We start from the raw sequence: 26,896 nt of genomic DNA, 5'->3' as shown, positions 1-26,896 counted from the left end.
CTCTTAGCCGGGGCCCATGAACTCAGCCACTGTCCGGTGGTGGCTTCAGCCACGGCCCTTGAAACTCAGCCACGATCTATTGGTGGCCTGTGTTGTTGGTGCCTATAGCGGTGCCAGGAGTACGTTTATGGCTAAATTTAACCTTCAATAAAATAAAAGCTACTGAGGCTAGAGGGCTGCAATTTAGTATGTTTGATGATTGGAGGGTGGATGATCAACATACCAATTTGCAGCCCTCTAGCCTCGAGAAATTTCCATTTGACCTTTCAGGGAGATAACGCCAAATCAGTATGCCTTCAGAAATATATAGGTAATTAATAACTAAACATACCTTCACTCACGTGTTTATGGAGCACATGTTTAAATGGCTTCATTATTATACATAAAAACCTGGGAGCATTTAGTGTCTGAAATATATACCGTTTGTTTTGCAGCTGCGTGAAACATGACACCTTTTCAATATGCTAACATGCTACCAAGGCAAAATGAAAGGTTAAATTCAAATTACAATCTGCTTCACGACGTTAATTTCAGCTTTTCTTATGAAATATCGCAGAGAAATCTGGTAATTTTAGATTTTATGTCATGTCGACCCCTTGCGATGAGACTACTTCCTGATTGGATAGTTAAGAGCTATACACAAGCCCACCTGTTGGAATCTATCTGTACGTAGAAGAATAGACTTTTCTTTTTACATTTTCTACGCTACACTTAGCCGTGCAGGCAATGCACTGGCGCGATCAAGCAATACTTGCGTAGAGACCGTGGGGAGATTGGTTATGAGAGGCCATGAGAGAAGAGATTTTAGTATGCACGAAAGTTGCTGTAGAGCCATCTGTTGGCTCTCCCGCTCGATACGTCTCTACGTAAGTATTTAGCGATCGAAAGCAGTACTATCTTTACACCCAGCTTTATATAATGCTAAAAAAGATCTATTCTTCTGTGAATAGATCTCAACGAAGCTGTGGTGATATCGACGTTAGCTTAATCCGCTGAGCTGTATTCTGGGACGCTAGACCCAAGCGGTCAGAATCAACAACACTCGTGATTTTTATGAGGTTTTGTTTGTTATATTAATGTACCATCTCGCTTCGCTTCTGTACTATTTGGTGAGGGGAATATACGTGCCAAAATTAATTTTTTCTTTTAGTTTTGTACTAGTATTAATTACGATTTTCATCGAAAACAAAGGAAGCAATACCAATAACCTATGTACGTACATTTGTCGTCGATGTTTGAAAAATCGTAAAATCGCCCTTTCATCACTATTAACAAAATTATTTTGATTACAACGGCAAAATCAACAACTTAATGGTAACATTAACTCCGTGAGTTTCAAGTTCTTTGCTAAGACGGAAATGAAAAATTAATCAAAACATATACACTTTGGGTGTACTGGTTTTACGATGAATCGAACGATTAGGTTTTGCGATGATATATAAAATTTTGGCTGTTGACTTGCCACAGCTAACGCAGTGATAACATAACGACGTCTGGTCGTAAATCTCGATACTTCCAGGTAGTTAATCGTTCGAAGAATGAGATATTTAAAGGGCTGGAATGAGATATACGCACTTTTTCAGAGTTCTTGAAGTCACGTTACTGTCATAATTCTGACCGAGTTCACGTTAGAAATGTCTCTACCCATTGTTCTCGAGGCCAGTAATCTTGGTTGCTGGTTAAAACTATGAAAAGAAGAAGAAGAAGAAGAAGAAGAAGAAGAGAAGAAGAAGAAGAAGAAGAAAGAAGAAGAAGAAGAAGCAGAAGAAGAAGAAGAAGAAGCAAGAAAAAGTATCTGTAGTAGGCCGTATTGCATAGGTCTAGGTCACAGCTCTAGACTTAGGTACGTCGCTATGCTGCAAGCCAGTTAACATTGCCAGTGACATAGTCATTCTAGAATTAACATTATTTGCTGTTTCCATATTAAGTAAAAAGTACAAAGAATAATATCATTGTCATTACAAGTCAGAATTTCTGCATTTGCACTGCAAGTTTTGTAAGCCTGTTATCAAACGAACCACGATAGAAGTAGTCGATGCATTCGTGCGTCAAAAGATGTATAATTCTCTGTTTTTCGACCATAAAACAAAACTGTATGAAGGCGAAAGCCGTTATATTTAGCCTGAAGCTATATGTGCGTTGCATGAGTCTTTGTCGTAGTCATTTCAAAAGAAACTAGCGAAAATAGATTAGCGATATCCATCAAATAACTCCTCTTACATTTCTCTCTGCAAGAGAATCTGTGTAACTGGATTCGTGATTTTTGAAGGGGATTGTAGGTTCCTTTGATATATCAAAAAGAATAGAAAGTCTGGCAGTCAGAGAAACGCAGACCGACGTGTCTTTCCAGCTTGAAATAGATAAAAAAAGTATTTCATGATTTGTAAAGACTTGTGTTTATTCAAATTCAAGTTACGTAAACAGGTGGCGCCAGGCGCAGTCTTTGGCCTAACGGGGAACTAGAACTTTGAACCACAAGCTATTTAAACATCAAATCTCTAAGCCGATCTCTATCTCCATCTCTCTCTCTCTCTCTCTCTCTCTCTCTGCCTCATAACGCTCTCCGTCAAATGATCCATCGCGTACGTCAGTTCCTGCAATGCGATTTATTTCGACGATACACATCCATATTCTCTTTCATTTGCTTTCCAGAAAGCGATTCTGACTATTCAAGAACTTTGAGAGAGAGGGGGCGTGCTATTCGCTTAAAGCGTAAGCCATATCGATCTCTCACGTCTTTTGGAAAGGTGTAATCACCGAAAGATTAAAAATGTAGTCTTATCAACTGCTCACGATGACCAAGGGTTATAAGATAATGATCAGAGAGCTCAAGATATATTATCAGTGAAAATGAAATGACTCTCGTAACACCTCAGGACTTCCCCCTGCATCTACCGAATACAACTTCAGGAACGATATTCCTGGGACGGATTATAGTCTCACAAATCGCAGGACGCGAGGAATTCTTTTCTAACACTAAAATGCTGACAGTTTTGAGGCTTTTTCAGGCATGAGAGAAACAGAAATAGGAAAGAGAGAAGACTTTATTTTATATGTATAAAGTATTAAAATGAATTATGGTCTTCTAGCCCATTTACCGGTATGCTAAGAATAAGATCATCTGCACGCGAATAGGTCTAGGAAGTTCTGGATGAGCCTAGCGCTAATTCATTTAGACCGTAACATCCAAACTGGCAAATGGCCGGAATGGGTGTATAGGCTACATGATACTTTGATCCTCGGAGGCTAGTACTAAACACGGCGTCCCAAGGAACTTCCGCCATGTCTTACGGCCTAAACTTCATAGGGCCTAAAGTTGTGAAGGCCTATCAGGTTCAGGGCCGAAAATAATACGGCCTAATCGTCCCGAACTCGTATCAGATATGATACACGCATACAACTTCTCTATTCTTTGCAATGGTTTTGAGGTAGAGACCCGAATCTCTCTATTATCTATAGTCCTTCAGACATCTGTTTTTCACCCATTTTCCCTGATTCAGTTCAGGTTCGGTGAAAACATTTCAAAATATTTGGGAACTGGGAAATTAGAGTTCAGTGCGTATGGTTGTCAGAGGTCACAGAACTGGTGGATGTGACGTACGTATAAATATACTATATGTGTGTGTGCGTGTGTGTGTGTGTGTGTGTGTGTCTATGTGTAAAGATAATGGATAGCTCCCAACTGACCTAAGATAAAATAAGTTAACATATGTCTGTGTATCGATCAGAAAGATAAGAACTTAGAGAGAGAGAGAGAGAGAGAGAGAGAGAGAGAGAGAGAGAGAGGAGAGAGAGAGAGAGAGAGAGAGAGAGAAGAGAGAGAGAGGTTCTGTCGCTGAAAGTAAGTCACATTGTCTAATAATGTATAGCTACCATTGTTACTATGATCACTACACACCTAATACAAAAATGAGCAAAATGTCTAACTTTTAACATAATATGTATACATAATCACAAAGATTTTTTTCAAGTGCATAGGTCTAGAAGACTTGCCGCGCAGCGTCCTTCGCTATAGCCCATGGAGGCCCCCCGACAGAAGAGGGTGAAGGACGAGCAGTAATGCTCTAAACTATCGCAGCTGCTACAAACGGTTTCAAACTTTAATTACTATCAAATGTTGTTTAAGTCTGAACACCTGTATATATATATCTCCTTAATGTTCTCTTCACTGGCTGAGTGAACCTGAATTTTGAGCATCAAAATTATAAACGTTGATCAGCCGTTCACTAAGTGGGCATTGATTTCCGAGAAAATGTTAGCTTTCGTCTATTGCTCTTCAGAACAGGCAACTGGACATTTATTATTATTATTATTATTATTATTATTATTATTATTATTATTATTATTATTATTATTATTATTATTATTATTATTATTATTATTATTCAGAAGCTGTGCCCTATTCATATGGAACAAGCCCACAGCCACGGGGCCATTTACTTGAAATTCAAGCCTCCAAAGAAGATTTTGCTCATATATCGTGGTACAGGATATATAGAGGCTAGCAACTTCATTCGAAAAATACTCATGCCAAAGTTTTTTTAAAGCGCGTTTACGAAAACGAAGGCATTATTATTCAAAGCGAGCCCTATTCATATGGAACAAGACCCACAGGGGCCATTTACTTGAAATTCAAGCTCAAAGAATATGTTGCTCATATATATCGTGGTACAGGATACAGGCCTAGCAGCTTTGAACATTAGTAGCAGGATATATATATATAGCCTAGCAACTGAGCATCGATCAACCATGGTACAGGATATATATAGGCCTTGCGACTTCATTCCGAAAATACTCGCCAAAAAGCGCGTCTACGAAAACGAGGCATTTCCAGCAACACCTGCGTGTCGACTAATGACCTCAGTGATCTGACATGAAAGAAAAATAAGTCATTTAATTATGCCACGGTATTTTTTAGCGCGTTTAATTGCATGAGAAAATGAGGCAAAACGGCGGTGCTATAAAGCACGTTCGCGATTTATTTCAGGAAGGACAGGAAAACAGCCACTGTTATTCCGACAAAACAATATTTTCGAGTTATTAAAGCAAAACTAAAGGAAAAAGCAAAACTGTCTCAATCTATAAAAGCAACTCCCATTGCGGTTAGTGAGCAAAACACACGCGTGATCGTTCACCGATTGTCCATTTAACCTGACGGCTGATGAATTTGGCCGTCGACACATCGAGATGCATTTACTCTTCCTGCTAACGTAAAGTCGGAAGAAAAACAACTTCGCATTACTTAAAGAACACATATACATTCCCCAAAATATATCCCGAACGAAGAGAAATGTAATTTCCCCAAAAAAAAAGATGTACTGTACATCAAGAACGAAGCCGAAATGGAGAAATCGTCTGCTCGTGACGTCACGACCTCGCATCGTCAAGGAAGAGTGAAGAAGAAGAAGAAAGAACGTGCCAGATCTCTATTGACCTTGAGTGATAAGACGTGATTTGGCGTCCCTCCGCTCTGAATCGACGTGAATCGGAGTGAATTCTGCTGTGGATTTAACGATGGTTCGTCTGAAGATGAGGTGAGTCTTGTGCAACCTCCACTTTTATTATTCTGTTTTAGCTGGGACGTTTTTTCGCGGCGGAAATGAGCAACGAAGGAAGGGAAAGAGAGAACCTCCGGAGGTAGCAGAGCTATCAGTCCAAATCCCTCCGGGCGAAGCTGTGATGGAGATTCTGACCTGGTTTTGTATTATTCCTCCGAGTTGTCTGGAAAGAGAACCGAGTCTGCAGGTCTTTAGGTCATTTTCATGTCGAGGATGCATGGGTATCCCAGTCGGTCTCGAGATCTAGCTTAGGGAACATATGGAGTTTGGATTTGGGGTACTGGCATTACTTTGCATTGTTTTTCCTATATAAATTTGTCATTTCGTACCGGTTACCTTGACGAAGCCTAATTTACACCTTCCATAATCACTTATATTATTTCAGGATTTTATTTAGCGTGTGTTACCCTTGAAACACAAAAGCGGTAAATATGACCTTTTTTTTTTCCTCCTACGGGTCTGGATGTTGATAAATGCCATTTCTTTCCTGCTTGATCAGTTGCATTCAGTGATTTCGACACTGACGGAAAATGTTTAAAATTTCACCCAAACATGGAACATAGTTTACACCAGGCTATGTAGCCCTATAATTATGGAGTTGAAAATAACATTCCATTTCTTCTTTCCATCGGGACACGTTATTTAGAACTCTTTCCTCGCTTTGGTCAGAGACCCGTAGCCTGTATGTCACCATAACTCAGTATTTAATAAACTAGTTTGTTAGTCCTTTGTGTCTCAGTCTAATGTTTTTGTAATTACACAATTTCCATAACAAATGTTGATTTTTTATGTTGAACTGTTTCTTTAAAAAGTCCTGCCAGCTTCTTACAGTTTGAGCTCTGCCAATCTTTCAGCTCAGTTTTGGCATGCCCCTGGGTCGGTCCTAGTTGTTTCGACCATAAGTCATTTAGGCTGTACCACCTGTAAAACAACATACGATGTTATTTTTTATGGTATTTAACATCATTATTTTCTGTTTTATGTACATTCCCCAAGGGGCTGCTACAAAACACAATGCCCATTTTGCACATAACCAAGGCTTTACGGCCTAAAAATGACTTACAGCCTAAAACACCCTAACTCCCCTGGTCTGCAGGTTGTTAGGTTGGATTAAGGTTAGCCTCAGTGGGTGTCAGGATCATTCACATTAGCTAAAAACTATTTAAAAAAACATTCCTTGGTGAAATGTTTCACATGGTACCAGGAATGTAGTCAAATAAAACATTTTCCGAGCTATGGAAAAACTAAACGTGTTCAGTTTCCTTATTTCCAGTCGAATTATTGTGGTGCTTTTTATCATTCACAGCATAATCAACCACAAACACATGAATTTCATTGAGGAGGTTCTTCCTGGTCGAACAGTTGGGCCTAAAGGGAAACACAGATTGCAGGACATCAGATGAATACACTTCTCTGTTACATTACACCCTACTGAATGTTTCTTTTTGCAAACAAATGCCGGTCACTATTAAAGCATCATCGATCTGCAATGTCATAATGCATGTCCATTTCCAACAAGTGATGTATAGTTGTGCAGTAAACCAGACAGGAAGAGGGAATAGCATTAGTAATTTGAGCCATTTGTCGAGATTCTTTCATCGAAACAAGTGTGACCCTAATGTGTAACTGGGGTTTGTGGGTAGGATTAAACCGAATGAGTTAGTGCCAATGGTCATGGTGGATTGTACTATAAAAGCAAGAGAAAGCCGCTGGAAAAATATATGGTCCGTGTGTTTAATGTAAAATCACAAGGAAAACAAAATTTTAAACGATTGTGCCTTCCCTTAACTATCCTGCCCAACAAGGACTAAGACCTCATCTCAGCGCTATGTAAAGATTAAGGTAGTAGGTTAGGACGTCAGGGGTACATCGTAGACTTTTCCTAACCTCACTAGGATGCAGTATCTTACCCGACCGGGGAAGCGCCTCCCTTCCTTAACCTTGAACCTCATGATATATTTTATCGTAGGCTTGGAGGCTGAAGACAGTGGTACGTCAGTTGCAGGAGGTTTGTTATCCTTGGAAGGGTGTTGCGGAGTGCAGTTTGATGGGTTTGAGCAAAGTCTGTTCTCTTGTACTGTGGATGTTAGATTTGCATGATGTTCATCAAAGTAATTCTCTTCCAAAAGAGTTCTCTCAAGTACCGTCATTAAAACATCAAACGTGTGTGACCTCTTATATTCCTAGAACTTCCATCGAAGAGTGAGCCTGCAACCACTGATTTGGTTGAGGTCATAAATGTATGATTTTTCAGCCAGTGAGGAATTCTATTGCCAAAGGGATTATGGTTCCTCAGTTATCTTTTAGATACCGTATGGCATCCACCTCAATGGTAACGAGTGGTGCTATTTATATTGGTTGCAAGAAATATATTAACAGACAGAATTATAATTAATGTTGTGACCAACGCAACATTTTCAATCTCTGATAACAGCAAATGAAATCAAGACAGCTTCGGTAGCATCTGCAGCGTTGAGAAGGATATTAGGAAAATGAACGAAGATGTGATGAGTGACTCTTGGAACAAATATCTAATTGAAGGCTTTTCTTTGGATCCATATTTTTCTGTTGTTGCTTTTTGTAGACTGTAAATATGGTAACTACCGCAATCCTGAGTGATGTAGCTGTCTAGTTTTTTCTTTATATAATCATGCAAGGACCACAGACTTTAAGAATCTGATTTTGTTGCTACATCATTCAATTTAAACCTAAGTGTTTTGCATTTGTCACCTTTAAGTATGTGATGTAACTTCAGATTTTATTATGTATATCAGTATGGATCAACTTCTCAGAAATTCTATTAACTAGTAGAAAGACAGCTTTTTCATAAATGTTGCAGTTTGAAGACAGTCTATGTACAGTAAACCCACGTATTCGCGTTCTCACGATTCGCGGACTTACCGATGTCGTGATTTCTCTATGGAACATTTATACATTATTTGCAGAAAATTCACCTAGTCGCGGTATTTTTCTGAGAAATATTCACTGATTACTTTATTTTACATTTTCATGATTAAATGCACGTTTTTGTGATAAAACTTATTAAAATATTCAGGTATAAGCATTGTTAGAGGTTTTTTGTGTTTGAACTATCAAATTAGGCAGTTCTAAGAGTTTTTAGAGGGTAAGCATTGTGATTTTTTAGCCATTCACGGGGGGTGTGTACGCCCGCGAATACTGGGGTTTACTGTATAAATACACCTACACAGCTTCCATTAACATTGCTTATGAATTAACTTTGTGTGTTAGGCAACTGGACTCTCCTACTGGACTTGAAATTGGTGACAACTAACATTGCATGTTTTTCGCTAGTGGTAACATGTAGTGTAAACTGTCACTTTGGTGCATTGTTTTATTTTCTCGGCGAAAGTTGGCTTCGTGAACCGCACAAAACAAATTGATGATGTTAATGTTTCATTCCAGGATTCATTTCAAGTAGTCTGTGTGTGTGTGCACGCCTTCAGTCATGGCTGATGAGTATAGAAAGGCAGGACTATACAAGCACAGTACATTGATTTTCTACGTTCTGCAGAATTTTTTTTTTTTACGCGAATCCTGCTTGCCTGTAATTCGGTTTCACGTGTAGCCACTGAGTAGTTACAAGGAGTGATTCACTGTGATGTTCGGATGGATGAGATGTAAATATTCCTTTTGTACTGTGTGACAGAGGAGGGAATTTCCATCCTTAAAAGGTATTGTCCAGTCACCTTTGTGATCAGATTGCTGTAAGCGTTTGCTCGGTTACAAATCGCCTAACTTTACAGATGGATTGATCTGCCCTTATAGTATTGGAGCAGCCCATCCTGGGTGAATAATTGTAATTGCATACAAGTGAATGATTTCGGGTAGCATGTTTTGCATCTACAGTACTGCTTCAGGGTCACTCTACTGGTAATCAGCACTTTTCTTCTGTTTCATTACAGAACTCTGATCAAAGTTCCTCTTCTCTTTTTCTTTCGTTATTAATATGATTTAAATATTTTTTATATCTGCTTTTGCAAGACTTTTGATATATTTTCCTCTCCACTTCTCCTTCTTTTACCATTTGGTATTTAACATGTGTTTGTTTCCTTGTCTAGTGAAAATAGGCCAGGGATGCATTGCCCTCTTAGTGATGCAGTGTTATGCTGTCAAAAAGTCTTCTCTCCATCATTTTGCTCATATCCAGAAATGTTTCAGAATGCAGTATTGTTGTGGGAAAATCATCACTGAGTGTTGGCCAGTGGACTTACGACTATTCATATGTCCTGGAGGAAGGTTTGCATAATCCTAATAGCTTCAGAATCCATTTGTCAGGAGTTTACTCAAAAAAGCGTGAGAAGACCCTCTTCGCTGACATCAAATAACCTAAATTTATGGCCATTTTTTATTCCCAGGAACAGTGTTGTCGCTGACAATTTCAAACCATGTGAGGCAGGTTGAATGCTTTCAGAAGAGCCCCTTGTGTTTGGATTTGATTATAGAATGAAAGCACAAGATTACTCTTCATAACATGTTTCTTGATCATAAATTGGCATGGCCCCTATGTAGGTGGAGTCTCATTACTCATCATCGACCATCACCCAGCAAGTTGATTGAATTGAAATGGAGGCATCCACGGTATGTCAGCAGCTTTGCTACTCAGCCATGAGTGTGTTCTCCTGGCACTCCACATTTGGCAATGGTGTGGTCGGTGAATGCAGCTAGAGACGCCATTTATTTCTAAGCCGTAACCCACCTCCTGACCCACTTTTGTTGAGTTGGAGCACATGGGCCAGGAGGGCATTATAGAAGAGGCAAGATTGTACTGGTTAGAAGCAGTTCTCCATGCGTGGAACTCTGACAGCGACTGGTGATCACAGGGGACTCCTTCAGTGACGCAAAAACTTCACTTTCTGTTTTGTGATTTCAGAAACAGGCATTTATTGGGATGATTTTCTTTGTGCTTAGAAGCATTTTGATGATTTAATACTTGTAACATTTTAATAATTTTCAGTAATCTAGAGCAAGCATTTTATTTATGATTTATTTAGTATGGTGCTTTCTTATCTGTTAAAGCTGGACTTTGCCATACTGTAATTTTTTTTTCCCCAATTAAAACCATCTTGGAAAGAGAATGGGGATGGAGAGTTTTTCATTCTTTATTTCCATTTTGTTTTTTGTCGACTTAAACTAGCTGTGAAACCTGCCTATAAGTAGTTGAGTATCATCGCTTTGTAGTTTCTTCTAATTTGCACGCCACGTAGCATTGTTTCTCAGATTTCTGTTCCATCTTGTTAGATGCTTCTTATACCCTGTGACACATCCTTAGAAAGCAGTGTTGGGCTGTACCGTAGTATTGTATTTTGAGGATGAGTGGAGTACAGTAGTAATTAGTAGCGAATGACTGACAGATTGGAACTCGTGATGGTGACGACTGAAATTTATTTTCAGGGGACCCGAGCCATGGATTTGCAGCAGCAGTCTTCTATGGGATCTGCTCGGCATCCATGGCCTTTCTCTCAATAAGGCTGTTAATAATACCTGAATTCCCCTTTCCGTTCTTCATCATGGCATGCCAGGTAAGGACCCACGGCTACCCTTCGTTTACATTTTTAGCCTTGGTATTTATGGTGTTTTGTATGACATGGCAGATGGAGCACTACGTATACTGTGTGTTTTGCGTGGCACACTACAGATGTTATTGACATTTTGATTTTCCTCTGTGAGAGTTAGGAATATCAAAAGTGGCGCTGGTAATTTCTCAACCCTTGCAGAGTCTAAGGACATAAAGTGTAAATGTCGTCCATAGAAAAACGTTCAATTTGCTGAAAATTTTTTTGTTTGCAGGGTCCTTTGTATAAGCTGTACATAACTAGGGTGGGAAAGGCCCTACCAAAACCCATATTGTATTGTATTATAAGAAATAAGCTTTGAGATAATCACTGCTGCTCTTGTAGCATAAGGACCTTCCTTAAAATAGTTCATGATCAAAGGCGCTGAGTTTGAATTTGCACTGTGTGAATAGTGTGGATAGTTATTGGTGGTTTTATTTGTTTAGGGTTTATCTGCCGTAAACTAATCTGGTTACACTTGAGTCTTACTTCTCAATTTCAGATGATGATCACTGTAATGTTTTTGGAGGTGCTGGCTAGCTCGGGGAAAAATATCTCTTCCGCCTTACACTTGGAAGGCAGCTCGTATGTTCTCGCACCATCGGCTGGGGTATGCTTTCCATGCCACGCTGTCTTTGATAGCTCTACAAGGTGAGTGATACTAGCATTTTTTTTTTTGTTAACGTCATTGACTTGAAAAAGCTTCCTACAATTTGAATTATTTAGCTGAGCAATTTAGCATAACGTTACTCTGAACTTTTGAACTTCCAGGCATGAACATCCCAATGTATGGTGCTGTCAAACGCTGCACTCTCTCGTTAATTTGATTTTGTCCGTGATCATCCTTCGTCGGCCGATGCGTCGTTGATGTTGGTGTCCTCCATACTTATCATAACTACAGGGTGCTTTGTTGCAGGTTCGTCATTTTCAGTCCTTTTACGTTGCGTTACAAATTTGAACGTCTTACTTGGGCCAGTTATATTGAGCTGCTAAAACCTGCGTAGTGTGCACACAATGAAGAACTGGTATTAATATAATAATAATGCTTTTAACAACTTGGCAGATGTATGCTGGATTAGAGTTGCTTTATAGCTTCTCTCTTCACAGTTTTGGGAGACCTAACATTTGATGCGTTTGCGTATACAATGGCGGCTTTAGTGTGCTGGCCCAGGGTCTCTACCTCACGCTTGTGCAGCAGTGTGCAGAGAACAAACTGTCAACCTTAGAAATCCTACAGTTAAATAGTTATAATCACGTTGGCTCCCTTCATCGTAGTGTCTGTGCTAATGGGGAACCACAAAATATTGTACAAAGTCGTTATGTGATGGTAATATATTATCTGGTGTTTATTGATAATAGCTATTTGTATTCCCGTATACTTGACTATGCATTATGATGCTTTCAACTGTTCCTGTCATTGAGAAGTGTACTGCAAATTCGTCACGATGGGTTCTTGCTCAGTACAGACCTTCTTACTTTGTTCGTGGTTTAACCCCATGCTGAAAAGGAAAAATTTGCTGTTTAACTATTGTAAATGATCAAAGCGTTTGTGAGATAAATCCGTAGAAAAATTCCTGGTGTACCTGCCTTTTTTCCACAATGTTTTTGTTCAGTAAATGTTTATTGTTTATAGGCGCTCTGTTTCTTGCCTGGTGTTAACCTGTTTTACACACATGAATAAGTGTCATTGCAAATGTTTCTCTTGTGTGTGACCAATTTCTTTTATATTGAACTCTCACCATGGTTTGCAAATGTGTAGGTCTTGGAGACATTCTTGAATTCAACCAGTTCATGGAGAGTGACTTGTGAGAGAGAGAGAGCTTACAGTAACAAATTTGGAGGACCACCCTCTGGGCAGAAAAGCCAGTATCAAAAGTGCTAAGACAAGCATAGTACAAAGAGCCTCTTTTCTCTGGTCCAAAGAAAGAGGCTCAAGCTAAATGCGTAAAAAAACTTATGAAAACTTGTTTGGTGGGCCTGGACTCAGGAACATCTTCCTATCATTTGATAAACTTCAATAGACCACCAAGTTCATATCCAGACTGCTTTGTTTGTTTAAGCCTTCCAGGCCAGCCTTGCTTAAGTGAGAAATTTAACCCAGTGGTTTGGTTAACCAAGAGTTCAGAAAAGGTGATCCCAGTCGGCAAGATTGCGGACAACTCAGACCCTGTCATAAAAATGAGTAGGACATACCTGATGATCAGTTGAATACCAAGCATTATGCTCCAGGACAACAGCCTTGTCAGCATGTGCATAATGCGTTTTTGCATCAATTTAATAATCTACGCCAGTGCTCGTGTAATTGATGGCATATTTACACACAAGTTGCTAATCATAGCGTGAGGCGTAAAACAGTTAGGCTAGGTGTGATGTCGACCATATCCATTTTTTTCCCCATTAAGAAGTGTTATTCTTAATACATACAAGAAACATTCTGCCGACTACGTCCTTGCATATTAGAATGGACCACGTTTTTTCTTTCTGGATGTTTTTTGGAAGAAGAAGGTTGAGTTATGACTCCATTGTTATTAATATTATCATTATTGACAGGTAGTCTAACAAACCAACTGTCAAATTCCCTGAAAAATTAGCAGTAAAGCATTCTATTCCTCGACAGATGTGGGGTTCCAGTTAACGTTCTGGACTCTCATATGCCTGGGGGCGTTCTGAACTACTCCCTGTTCCTGTGTACGCGCTTTAAACAGTGCATTGACGACGTCACTTGTGTCGGTTGCCAAGTCAGTGATCCAGACGCTGGTTGGCTTCTTTGTCTTTTAAGTGGTGTTAAATACCATCCTTTAAATATTACAGGTAAGTTGCTCTACTGCTTTCTAGTCAGGTTATTGGTATGTGTGATGGAGAAACATTTTTCTCTTTTGATAAAATGTCAGTTTTCAGTTTAGGGCTCCTTATTTTAGTAATGCCTAGAGATCATTCAAGTGATTATTCAAGAAATCAAGCCCTTGTAGGAAGAAGATTGATTAGAACTCTGTTTTAGTAATGTTTAGAGATCACAGCTCAGTGATTAATCATGAATCAAGCCCTTGCAAGAAGGAGATTGATTAGAATTCTTTGTTTTAGTAAGGCTTAGAGATCACAGCTCAGTGATTAATCAGGAATCAAGCCCTTGTAGGAAGAAGATTGATTAGAACTCTTGTTTTAGTAATGCTTAGAGATCACAGCCCAGTGATTAATCAAGAAATCAAGCTCTCATAAGTGAAACCCATCCATTCATAGCGTAATCAAGAGATTTTTGCTAATTCAGTTCACACTGAGAACACAACTCAACTTCGTGTTGCCTCTTCCTCATTTACTTTTGAGGTGTAGTCAGTTATATCTTCCATAATTGTTTATTTAGGTGATTGTTTATTTCTGTTTTTCTCAATAGTAATGGTAGTAATTGGAGTTGAATATTTTGGTGAATATTCTGCTGACATTTCCTGATGTTGCCCCTGGACAGTTGAGTGTAATGCAATCTTGCCTTCTGTTATGGAGTTGAGATATTTTTTTCGTAACTCTGCCATATATTACGAAGTTATCGTGACATGATATTTGCCTAGGCATAATGAAGAGACGTATTCTGTTTGAATGATTTTTAGGGATGATCTAGATTCAGTCCAACTCGTTCATTTAAAGTTTTTTGATTTTTCATCGACTTGGAGTGAGTACGAAAATATTCAATACTGTTTTTATACCCTGTTGTTATTAAAGTGATTTTTGCAGGTATTGTTATGAATACAACTGAGGAGTTTTATACACTTATACGAAATATAAAGAAGGCAAGAAAAATCCTTCCAGAAGGACGAGAACTGTAACAAGGTTGTCGTCAACGGTGGACCAGACCCGTTGAAAGAAGCTAACATTGTTACCCAACAGTATAGAAAGAGATGACCTTAGTCTAAGAGAGATCAAAGTTAGTTAATGTATATGTAGGTAGGCTTTATTTTATGTTGAGAATATTCATAGCTATTTATTGCATAATTTTTGGTTTGGCATTTTAAAGTTAGATGTTCCAAGCGTGTCGAATTCAGTCTCGTGTGGTGTTGTACTGGGTACAACACTGAAGTGGATTTATTTTTAATACTGTTTCATAGTGTAAATGCAAGTTCCAGTTTGCCTTTTTTTGTGATGTACATTAGTTGCTGAACCATGTATTATATGCATCAAGGAAGACAGTAAAATTTCAAGCATAGTGGAGCTGGTCACAAATTTGAATTTGTTGTCTGAAATTTATTTTAAAAAGACAGATGTTTTCTACTTATTATTAACATGTTTTAATAGGATGTTTTATTTTTCTTGGATACACTACAGTATTTCTGGTTGGAGTACCTAACATGTCAGTTTATCCTGAGGTTTTTTTGGGTTCCTGCCTGTGCTGGCTTTTAGATTTGGGAAACCGATTTCATTTGTGTATGCACTGGTATTGTTAGATTTGTGTTTACAGCACAAAATTTATTTTAATACTGACACTTGCTTGGAAGTTATTTATGAATTGTGTGAGTAGAATTTATATTGCATGCCGTGGGTGGATTACTCCTTCATTTGTTGTTTCATATAAATATGCTTTCATATGTATCGTTCTCTCCAATGTTATGTAATTTGTTCTCGTATATAATTCCATTTTTTCATATTCAGAAAGGTGCTGTCACAGTATTATTTTTATATATAATTTCTAACATCTTGTATTAAATGGTCTGGTCTTTCTTTCCTTCAAAAATACGTATTCAGAAGCACAAGACCTCCTTCGACTTTTGCAGACACGCTCAAGAAACAGTATGTAGTTCCAAATGTACCTTTTAAAACCATACTGCAAGAGGGCTGTTTTATGTTTAAAAATAGCAACCATTAATAATTTACATGCCTACAAAGTGAGGAAGAAGTTCTTACATTCATCATTGAGTGCATAGAAGGACTTGACTGTGCAGTGTGTGGATTTCTAGATTTCACGCATTGAATGAAGTATTACTTGCAATTCATTTCATTGAGAATAAAGTTTAAAAAAGTCCAGCATATCTGTAGCATTTCCACCAACAGTATATTTGCTCATCAAGCTCGTAGGCACAAAGGTTGTGGATTTTCCAGTGTAACGTAGAAGTTGTCAGCGACTGAATTCTTTTCTCCTGCTTCTTTTAATAGATTTTATGCCTTTTACAGACAATTAGTTCTTATTTTCGGTACTGCAGAAGAAAGAAATTACAACTCCTAAAATATATTAACAAAACCCATAAGATGGGAGATTTAATAGTTAATAATAGAGGAGACATACAGTACGCAGTAGTTTTGAAGACTAGGCCTATAGTCCTAGGTCTATAGTGCTTCCTGATTTATCATGGCCCAACCACACACTTCTATTCCTTCATAATACCAGTAGTTTTGGTAAGTGAAACATATCCCTTATATACAGTACATTAGTCTTTTGTTTGCAGTTTTCAGTTGGATCCTACTTCATTTATTTTTTTTTCATTTTTAGTTTCCCAAACCTGCAAAACTGAAGTCTATGATTTAGCAGAACTCTCAAGAATGTTGCCAGTGACACTAACCGAGTTTAGGGCACAATCTCGACTCTTCCAGACGAACACGGCCACAACTAAGCCAGGGTTCTGCTTATGGGCTGAAATAGAGTATGTCTTGGTGGGTTTAGTGCTGTTCAGTGACTTTCTGATCTTTTCTAGTAGTCTGCCAATAACGTTTATACAAATTGAATCATTTAAGCTGCATTTTCAACTACAGTATTGAAGGGATTCTGGCTTAGTCATGTAGGTCAAACTATTTTTTTTTTTTTTTTTTTGTGAAAGAATGAAAAGCTGCAAAGCGGTGAATTGGTTTTGAATTGGATTTCAAATTATGAATGCTTAAGTCTGATGATATGGCACTGGAACAGTTGTTATTCATCATCGTTGCCACATGACAGGAAGGGCCTCTGCAAAATTCGGCCACTCACGTCTTTCCTGCGTTTCAGCAAATCTCCAGCCTCCCATCTCATGCCTCTCACAAGTAGGTTGGGGTCTCAACACTTCTGGTGCCCACAGGAACCAAGGTGCATTCTTTCCACGCCGTCATTGTCATGCCTACATAATCGTTATTCATTACGCTTTTCCAGTATTTCGTTAAGGATTAAAAGAATCATTTCTCATTTTTAGTTTGCTCTGGTAAAGAAGTAATAATGTAGACAGTTACATTATTTCCATTTAGGGTTGGTCACGATGAAACAACCCATTTGCATAGCTAGGTCGACTGTTTATAGTATACGGTGACATGAATTAAAGTTTTCAAATTCTGTTATATTTCGAAGTAAAAGTGAGTAAAACTGTAATTATAAATCATCCATATTTTTTATTCATCAAGAAACATAGAAGTTTTAATTAATTTATAAATAAAAATCGAGTACAACATATTTATATATACAACATATTTATATATATGTATTCAGAGCCATGCTGTTCTGGAACATATGTACCAGTACATAAAATATTTATGTGTATGTATTTGGAATGTAGTCACGTTCATATTTTCTTGGATATATCTAGGGTTATGTGGCCTTTCCTTTCACAGACTGCCCAAGGAGTGCCGTCTCTTGCATAAGTTGCAGTCCACTGTTGCGAATTTTTAAAGTGAATAATTTTCATCTGAAATGTTGAAAATATGACGTACATTATTTCACTTGTAAATATTTTGTTTTTGTTGTAGTATTGCTATGATTTCGGTATCAAGTCCAGCTTCATTGTGCAGTACTGTTATTTTATAAAATTACATAAACAGAAAGAATTAGTTGTGATTCTTACTTTTTGTTATAAAGTGAAGTGTTTCATCTCAAATGTTACTCCGTCAAAATGATTCATTTACTTGTAAGTATGTTAAGAACTGCAATTTATGAGGAAAATTTAAATTTATGAACAAAAGCTAAACCCTTCGGACCAGCCGATTCAGAATTGAGTTTAATTGATTATTCTTGCTGAGTACTGAGTCTGGTTAAACTTTCTACTAACACAGTATTTTTTTTGTGAAATGATGTTACTATGATTTCAAATCCAGCTGCATTGTATGGTCTTGTTATTTTGTGATCCCTCATGTGAATGGAAAGATTTGCTGATTGATTCTCGTATTTGTTATTACTACAAGAGCTTTTTATGAGCTGTGGTCAGTTCCTATTGATTAGGGACGGCCACTTATTAAGTATTTATTTTTTGACTATTTTTATACAGTTTCCCATTGCACCATATGTAATTAGCATACATTTTTTCATGAGAGTAAATTGAAGCTGATTGTATTATTATAGAAAGAAAATAATGAGATTTTCATTTACTTGTCACCCTGTGTAGAAGACTAGTGAAACTTCTTGTGAAATTTTAAAGAGGCAGAACGACAACTCAAGACATCACAAAATGCCAAAAGAAATACATATCTTCAGTACCTGTACATAAATTAGTGGAATGTTAAATAGCTGAAACCTTTATACATCCATTCCACGGTGCCCTGTAAGCATTACTTAAGGTTCTTTGCAGCGCCCTTCGCCCCTAGCTGCAACCCCTTTCATTCCTTTTACATACCCTCCATTCATATTCTCTCTTTTTTCCATCCAGCTATCCACCCTCTCCTAACGCTTGTTTTAGTGTAACTGCAAGGTTTTCCTCCTGTTACACCTTTTCAAGCCTTTTACTCTCAATTTCCCTTTCAGTGCTGAATGATCATTATAGGTTCCAGGCTTGGCCTTTGGCTAAATTCTATATTCCATTCCATTCCTGACTCTGTTCCAGTAATTTATGACTTGTATTTTACTATCATTGCATTAATTCAACATAAAACCACATATGCCTATTAATTCCACCATGCATTACTTGGTGTGGTTAATCGTCTGGGTTTTAAGTAGGGGACTGGTACTCTTCGTCTTAGTAAAGTCATGCCAGCCTCTTCCTTCGTCTTGAAATAGGAGAGGATCATTGAAGGCCTCTCTGAAAATCTCTTCTTAAATGAAGGCTTCAAATTGGAGTAAGGCAGAGAGATTGGACAGTTAGATGTTATGAGAAATAAGGAAGATCACCTAGCAACCATAAATAAAAGTACAGATTCTCCAGTCAGTTAACCGAGACTTGGGGCAAAGGCAGGGACACAAGAGGCAACCAGCCACCCGTAAAAACTACTATTTGCCCAAATTATGTTCCATACATTTCATTTTGCCTGTCAAAATTCCCATTATTTTAATGTCGTAAATGTCAATTTTAAAATGTATTCTGTCCTAGTTGCATTACCTTCCAATTGCTGTATCATATACTTTTGTCAACCTGAATAATTACTGTAACCCATTAACTAGGAACTTAACATTAACTGAAAACATCATTTCCTTAATTTATTTTATCCACTTGAACCACTGTTTCTCGAAAGAATTTAGAGAACCCTCTGTAACATTTATTTCTGATTCTTCACTTTTAAACTTGGAGCTTCTCTGTCTACAAATTCCGAGGAAGACTCTTTGAGGAGAATGACTAGAGTACACGTTATCACACATGTGTACCGTGATATACAACAAAATTCAGGGACTGCTCATCTAAAACAGCTCTCATGTCTCTCCACAGTCTTTTCTGCCAAGCTAAACTCGAGTCCAAAGCAAAACCAGATGAGGTTCCTCAGTGCGTTTCAACATTGTGAAGCTCCGATACAGGCAACCACAGACAAACTGGGCACCTTTCTCCTTCTCAGCAAATTCCTTCTGGTTGTGGAGCACTTCCTTCCAAAGATCAGTCACGTTATCACAACTGGTTTTGCCTTCAGTATTCACTTTTATAGAATCTAATGAGCATTGTGGCTTTGGCATCTCTGATTCTGAATCAAGAAAAAGAAACATTTCGTATTTTTTGCACTTTGAACGATTGGTATCTGATACTTCATTTTCTTTGCACTTGGAGTTAAAGTACGAGACGATTCACATGTACTGGTGGAAGAGTCTTCATCATTTCTTTTAGTTTCCAGACATTTTTCACCAAATGATGTCTTTTGCACTGCCAGTGGCGAAATGTTCTTTCATGCTGGGTAGTGAAATGTTGTAAAAACTTGCATAACATTGGGCGAGTTTTAACCAGGCATCAGCATTAAAGGATGAATGAGCACTAACAGTTGTGCCGCCTTTAGTGCTTCCGAACATTCTCCTGCAGCGATACCTGCATCAATTAAGACAGAGCAGCTGACAGTAGTTTGTTCAACAGTTTTAGAAGTGGAGTGAAGCTTTTCTGCATATTCAAATGCTTTGTCCAAACCCTAAGCTTCATGCAGCTCCTTAATATACCCTCGAAACACTCCCTTCGAACAGTAGTGTTGCTTATGGTAAACTATCGAGAATACTTTCGTACCTGGCAGAGCCGACCCAAAATCCTTTTGAAGAATAAGTAATCGGCAGAATGTTTCTGAACGCTAAGCTTATCTTCATCAGACACCAAAAGGTCATTTGATGCTTCCAAGAACCAGCAACTCTCACAGTATCTTGCTGAATAATTCTCATCTGGGTTGGAACGCTGCCTCTCTTCGCTGAACAGATCGTCATCTAAGGCAGCGAACTCCATTCTGCAATGGATGATAATTTTAGTACAGCTTCAAACCTTAAGTTATAAGTTAATCAAATTACTAAGAAGCATGTGATAACCTACAGTTTTTAAAATTACTAAGAAGCATGTGATAACTTGCAGTTTTTTAAAAACAAGTTCATGGTTTCTTAACACACAAACAAACATTTTACATTTCAATGATCATCACGCTTTACAATTCATAAACCGATTGAAAGGATATGGTACCAACTCATGAAACCTTATCCATAGCACTCATACCAAAACAGCTACAGTTTCCTTCCTACTATTTCATGAAGAAGGTTAGAGAGTGAGGAAGGACAAAGGGCTTTCTAGATAATGAGCAGTACAGTGCTGTCTAGATGGGATTCATTCAAATTCTACAGAAATTTTATTGATTTTGAGTTTAACAAAACTTTCACAAGGAAGTTGTAGCATTAGCTGTTAACGTTTTTTGGTTAATGGGTATGATATTAATATCGCACTGAAATTTAATTGGTGAAAGCTGACAAATGTAAATTTTTACAAGAAACCTATTTTGGGGCATACTGATAATGGGAAAGGTACTGCAGGTAATTAATACAAAATACTTGGAATTATACGCCCCAATTCCATCTTCACACATTCACACAGCAATTCTAGGAGTCGTCTTGCACATACTGTGTATAACACAAGGACAGGTGGGTTAGTAGTACGTTTGCACCAACAGCATTAAATGTGGAATAACTGTAGCCTAAACAGAGATGGCAAATGAAAATTTAAAACAGCACTGGTTGCATTATATTTGGTATTATCTTACTTTATATCACTGCATTAATGCATTTTGGACTTGAAAATATAATTTTTAAAGTTTTAGTGCACCTTGAACCTTGCAAGTAAATACTCCTACAGTTTGAGGAACCACAGTGGGAAAAGGTTTGGGTTGGGGAAAACAAAACAAATAAAGTGGTCCCCTAGATTATTTTTGTAGGGGGTCTAGGCCCAGGTAAGGACCTGGCATCTTAGATTAGGTTAAGTGGGGGTTCAGGGGATGGTAAAGCCCCCTGGCAAAGTGAGATCTGGCTTCCTAGATTAAGTTAGGTTTAAACTAATCCTTGTGTTTTGCTCATATTGAGCTTTCTGTCATCTGAAAACTCCGCTTTTCCCACTGTGGTCCCCCCAAATTGCAGGCTTACATTATAAGGGTGGGGTTTAATATCTCTATAAAAGTACTTATTTTTTTAATGAAACGAGTACAGAAACGGTGGAAGCACACACCAAGCATAGGAAAATCACATTTTCAAGTCCAAAATGCAATACTGGTTTAAAGCAAATTTTACCATATATTTTTCCTAAAAACCTTGGCATATTCACAACAGTCATATTTAGTTTTCATGCTGAATTCATGTTAAACAAGTCTATAATTTCCCACTCTCGACTACCTATCACCTCTCAGAACTCTCAGTGCAATGGTAAATTTTCTCTTGTGTCATGAGCATTTGTGAGGATAAATTTCCCATCTACAAAGCCTTAGGCAGCCTAACTGGTTGACTTGTGATAGCCTATAGAGTGAATACAATATGAAATTTAGGCCAAAGGTCAAGTGCTGGGACCCTGAGGCCATTCAACACTGAAACGGAAATTGTGGTGAAAAGGTCTGAAAGGTGTAACAGGAGGAAAACCTCGCAGTTTCACTATGAAACAGTTATTAGAAGGCAACAAGTTTAGATGGATGAAGAGATAATGAACAGAGGTACAGTAAAAGGAGTGATAGCCTACAAATAGCAAATGTAGGGCAAGGAGTCAGGGGCCACTGCAGGCCTTTCTGTAGTTGGCATTTCAGGAAAATGACCTGACCAGACTTGCCTTAACCTAACCTTACCTCAGACACCCTGGAACCCGCCAAGCAAGGGGTCACGACTTACTTGGGGGTTCAGCTCTGCACGACATCTGAGGTAAGGTTACTTAAGGTAAGTCTTGTTAGGTCATATTCCCTCTGAAATGCCTACTACAGAAAGGCCTACCCGTAGCCCTGGGGGTTCAGGGTGGGTGAGGCCCCCTGCCCCCAATCTCCGAGCCGGGTTAGGACACAGCATCTGAGGTAAGGTAGTTAATATTGAGTCAGGTTAGGTCATATTCCTTCTGAAATACCTACAGAAAAAGACCTACAACAGCCCTGGGGGTGGGGTTCCAGGGGTGGACGAGCCACTTCTCCCCACCAGCCTGCCCAGCCAGGTTAGGTCATGGCATCCGAGGTTAGATTAGGTTAAGGTGAGTCAGGTTAGGTTATATTCCCACTAAATGCCTACTATGGAAAGACCTGGCATCTGAGGTCAGATTAGGTTAAGGTGAGTCAGGTTAGGTCATATTCCCACTAAAATGCCTACTACAGAAAGACCTACAATAGCCCTAGGGGTGGGGGTGTCCCAGGGATGGACAAAGCCCCCTCCCCACCCGCCTGCCCAGCCAGATTAGGACGTGGCAACTGAGGTCAGATTAGGTTAAGGTGAGTCAGGTTGGGTCATATTCCCTCTGGAAATACCTATTACAGAAAGACCTACTGTATCTCTAAGGGGGTGGGGTGTCAGGATGGACAAAGCCCCTCCCCACACCGCCTGCCCAGCCAGGTCAAGACGCGGCAACTGAGGGTCAGATTAGGTTAAGGTGAGTCAGGTTGGGTCATATTCTCTGGAATACCTACTAAGGAGAGACCTGCAGTATCTCTGCGGGGTGGGGTTTCAGGCCGGGGGCAAAGCCACCCTCCTCAACCCGCCCCGCCCGTCCAGGTCAGGCCGCGGCGTCCGGGAGGTCAGACTAGGTCAAGGCGAGTCAAGTTATTAGTCATATTCCTCTGAAACTAAAAAAAAGTCTTATAAAGGTTTTAGAATCTAGGCCTCTACTATTTTGGACCTCCATTTGTTTTTCAATTTAAAGATGACAGCTGGAACCAAACAATAACCGAAGGAGAACAGTAGTATGTTAGTATCAAAAGAGTTGTACCTTTGTAACTGGCTCACCCTCTCTCCATTTTTTTTTTTCGTCTATACATGCATAGGCTTGGGATAATTACGTTTACTTTATGCCCAATTACAGTTATAATTACCTGTCCTATTATCAAATTACAGCTATAATTACAAAGGATGAAAGAAATTACCACATACAATTATAATTACTTTCAATTATTCAAAAATTTTAATTACAGTTACAAATACACATATCCTCTTCGTTGCGCAATTATATAAATCTGTCAAAGCACTATTTATGTGGTAATCATAATTCATTTTATAAAACGTGACTGAATTTACAAAAAAATAAAGTTACTTATTATTTTAAAAATTCAATTGCAGATTACAATTACCATTAAATAGAAATAAAAATTACAATTATACGACCTGTGAAAATGTGAATTCATTACATTTCAGTTAAATTGCAATTACAATTACTCTAAGCCTGTTCATGTGCTTGTGAATAACCAAACTGGTTCCATATTTTCCAATATATTTAGTTCATATTTCAATAAATTTCATGTTTCATCATATTTAGGTAGATCTTTTACCAATTTATTTCTATTTTCACTCTTCGTGTTTGGGCATAAGGATGACGCCATGACTCTCCGCCCATAGAGTGACTTCCAGCTTGACGACTATATTTAACTGCGTGTGAGTGTGTTTGTATGTGCGTGCGTCCGCGTGTGTGTGTGTGTGTGTGTGTGTGTGTGTGTGTGTGTTTGTGCGTGCGTGCATGTTTGTTTGTGCGTGCGTGTAAGTTAAACTATACGATTTATCATAACATTTATTTTTGAATTTAAAATGGTACAAACGTGCTTCAAAGATAAAAAAGAAGTAAATGTTACTAGTAATTTCGATTCGTTAAATTCGTCAAACATATTTTGTTGCATCGTCGGAAAAAATAAAGAAAAAAACGATATCCGGCAATGCTGTTCGGAACCTGTTAAGGCGGATTCAGATAACGAACGAAAAGGAAAAGATACGACATCGAACGCCTTTGACAACCAGCGGAAAAATTACTTAGCGAATCGTTTTCTCACAAAGCTTTCATGGAGTAAGCGGTGTTACGTAACGAGACGCGACCCTGTTCTTCCCGATTTTATTTGAATCTGTCCGGGCGGCAGGTGTTAAAATTCATCCTAAGTCGTTTTCTGGCGAATGGAGCTCGGCGACGAAACGTGGCAGCTCGTTTGTGAATGGACACTTAACAGGTTGGAAGTTCGCCTCCCGAAAAAACCCCGTCCTCGTTCCTCCTGATTACACACCAAGCCAAGCAGCGAGAGATAGAGAGAGAGAGAGTGCAACGGTGTCCCGCCTGGTTCCTCCCGAATTTGCAATTGCAAGCACCGGCGATAAGCGAGGAAGGCCGCGTTCAGACGACCGAACGTTGATTTTTATTAAATATTTGAGTGTTCGTTCTGGACGTCGCGTCGAGCTGAAGAAAGAAGACATTGAAGCAGAGACGAAAAACAACTTCCTCAACAGGTAGGACGGGAAGGTAGGTCGCTCGTTGCTGGTCGTCGCGTCGTGGCGTTGTTGTTGTAGTTACGTAACAACAACGCGGCGGCGGCGGTGGAGGCGGGATAGTGCCGTTGTGGTGGTCTTGTTGCTAAGCTGGGTTATTTGAACAGAGGCGTCCCGCATCGGCTGAGGAGGTGTCGTGAATATTTCGGGCATTTTTTGGTGTTTGTCGCGTAAGTTATCGTCATTTGACAGACTCTCCTTCCATTTTGATCTTGTTGCTAAGATAGGGTGGGTCAGGTGCCCGTTTTTGACTGCCGTAACGGTGTCGGGTTAATTAACCGTTTTGAATTCGTTCGGTTGGGCATTGCAATACCCCAGTTACTGTTACGATACCCTGCGACTGTTATTAAGTGAATTACTGTTGTTTAAGACAATTGCAGTTATTTAATCGTAATTTAACAGAAATACTCAAGGTATAGCAAAGCGGTAAGGATGCTGGATTAATTAACCGTTTTAATTCGTTCGGTTGGGCATTTGCAATACCCCAAGCTTGTATATGATACCCCGCTACTGTTAAGAAGTTAATTACTGTTATTTAAGTTAATTATAGTTATATAATCGTAGTTTAACACACTGACCTGCTTTCCGGACAAAGCAAGCGCGGCAAGGATGCCGGAATAATTAAACCTTTAAGAATGTTTAGTTTTGGCATTACATACCCCAAGCTCGTATACGATACCCCGCTACTGTTATTGTTAATTACAGTTATTTAAGTTAATTGCAGTTATTTGATCGCAGTTTAACATACTGGACCTACTCTCGGACAAAAGCATGCGCGGTAAGGATTAGGATTGACGAACTATTTGAATATGCCTCGTTGGGCGTGCGTACGCTAAGCTGTTATACCAGACCCCGCTACTCATATCAAATTAATTACTGTTATTTAATCTAATAATTAAACTCATACCAACCTACTCTCTGACAAAGCAATCGCAAGGACGGCGAGATTAATTAAACCTTTAAGAACATGGTTAATTTGGGTATTTCATACCCCAACCTCGTATACTGTACCCCCACTACTGTTAATAGAAGTTACAGTTGTTATTTAATTTTAATTAAATAACATACCAAAGTTTTCGGGAGAGCAAGGATGCTGGTTTAATAAATTACTTTGAATTCGTTTAATGGGGCATTTTATACCCTGGGCATCATACCCCCTGTAGTTAATAAGCCGATTACTGTTATTTAATCTTATTAAACTCATACTAGCTAACCTTAGGGTATAGTAGTATCTTTTCCTTGGGGCAGTGAACAGATACTTTTGTGGTCAGGGGTATCTAAGGGGTAGAGGAGGTACAATTTCCCCTTAAATATTATACATCCTAACCACCGCCCCTCTTTCCCCTTAACCTGCCCCATACCTTTGACCTAACCTTAACCTAACCTAACCTCCTTTTTTAATTTTGATAATTGTGGGTATTTCTGAGATCATTGTATCCGCCCACTTGAGACCATTGTATCCCCCTCCCAATAGGGCTGTTTTCCCCCATGAGGTTGCCACTGCTCCCCTGGGTTGTCTCCCCCCTCCTGGGGTTGTCCCCCCATATTTTATTTTGATATTTTGCTATTTCTGAGATAACTGCCCCCCCATTACATAGTCAAAATGGCCCTGCCACTTAGTAGCTCACCATTAGAAATTTACTGAGATAATTTGAGGAAGTGACCGAGAAGAAATTTGCTGAGATAATTTGAGAAGTGTACTG

At 38.9% G+C, this 26,896-nt stretch overlaps 1 protein-coding gene and 2 pseudogenes across 1 annotated transcript in view; 2 read left to right on the top strand and 1 right to left on the bottom strand.

Annotated features, from left to right (window-relative positions):
* The window catches only part of LOC136847958 (breast cancer anti-estrogen resistance protein 3 homolog), a 485,533-nt gene that overhangs the window by 324,410 nt on the left and 134,227 nt on the right, over positions 1–26,896 (top strand).
* On the top strand, positions 790–15,110 carry LOC136841733 (uncharacterized; annotated as a pseudogene).
* LOC136841730 (uncharacterized protein C8orf76 homolog) lies at positions 19,627–20,682 on the bottom strand (annotated as a pseudogene).

The sequence above is a fragment of the Macrobrachium rosenbergii genome, chromosome 1, assembly GCF_040412425.1.
Source record: "Macrobrachium rosenbergii isolate ZJJX-2024 chromosome 1, ASM4041242v1, whole genome shotgun sequence".
NCBI lineage: Eukaryota > Metazoa > Arthropoda > Malacostraca > Decapoda > Palaemonidae > Macrobrachium > Macrobrachium rosenbergii.
This window is presented reverse-complemented; position numbering and strand designations above follow the sequence as displayed.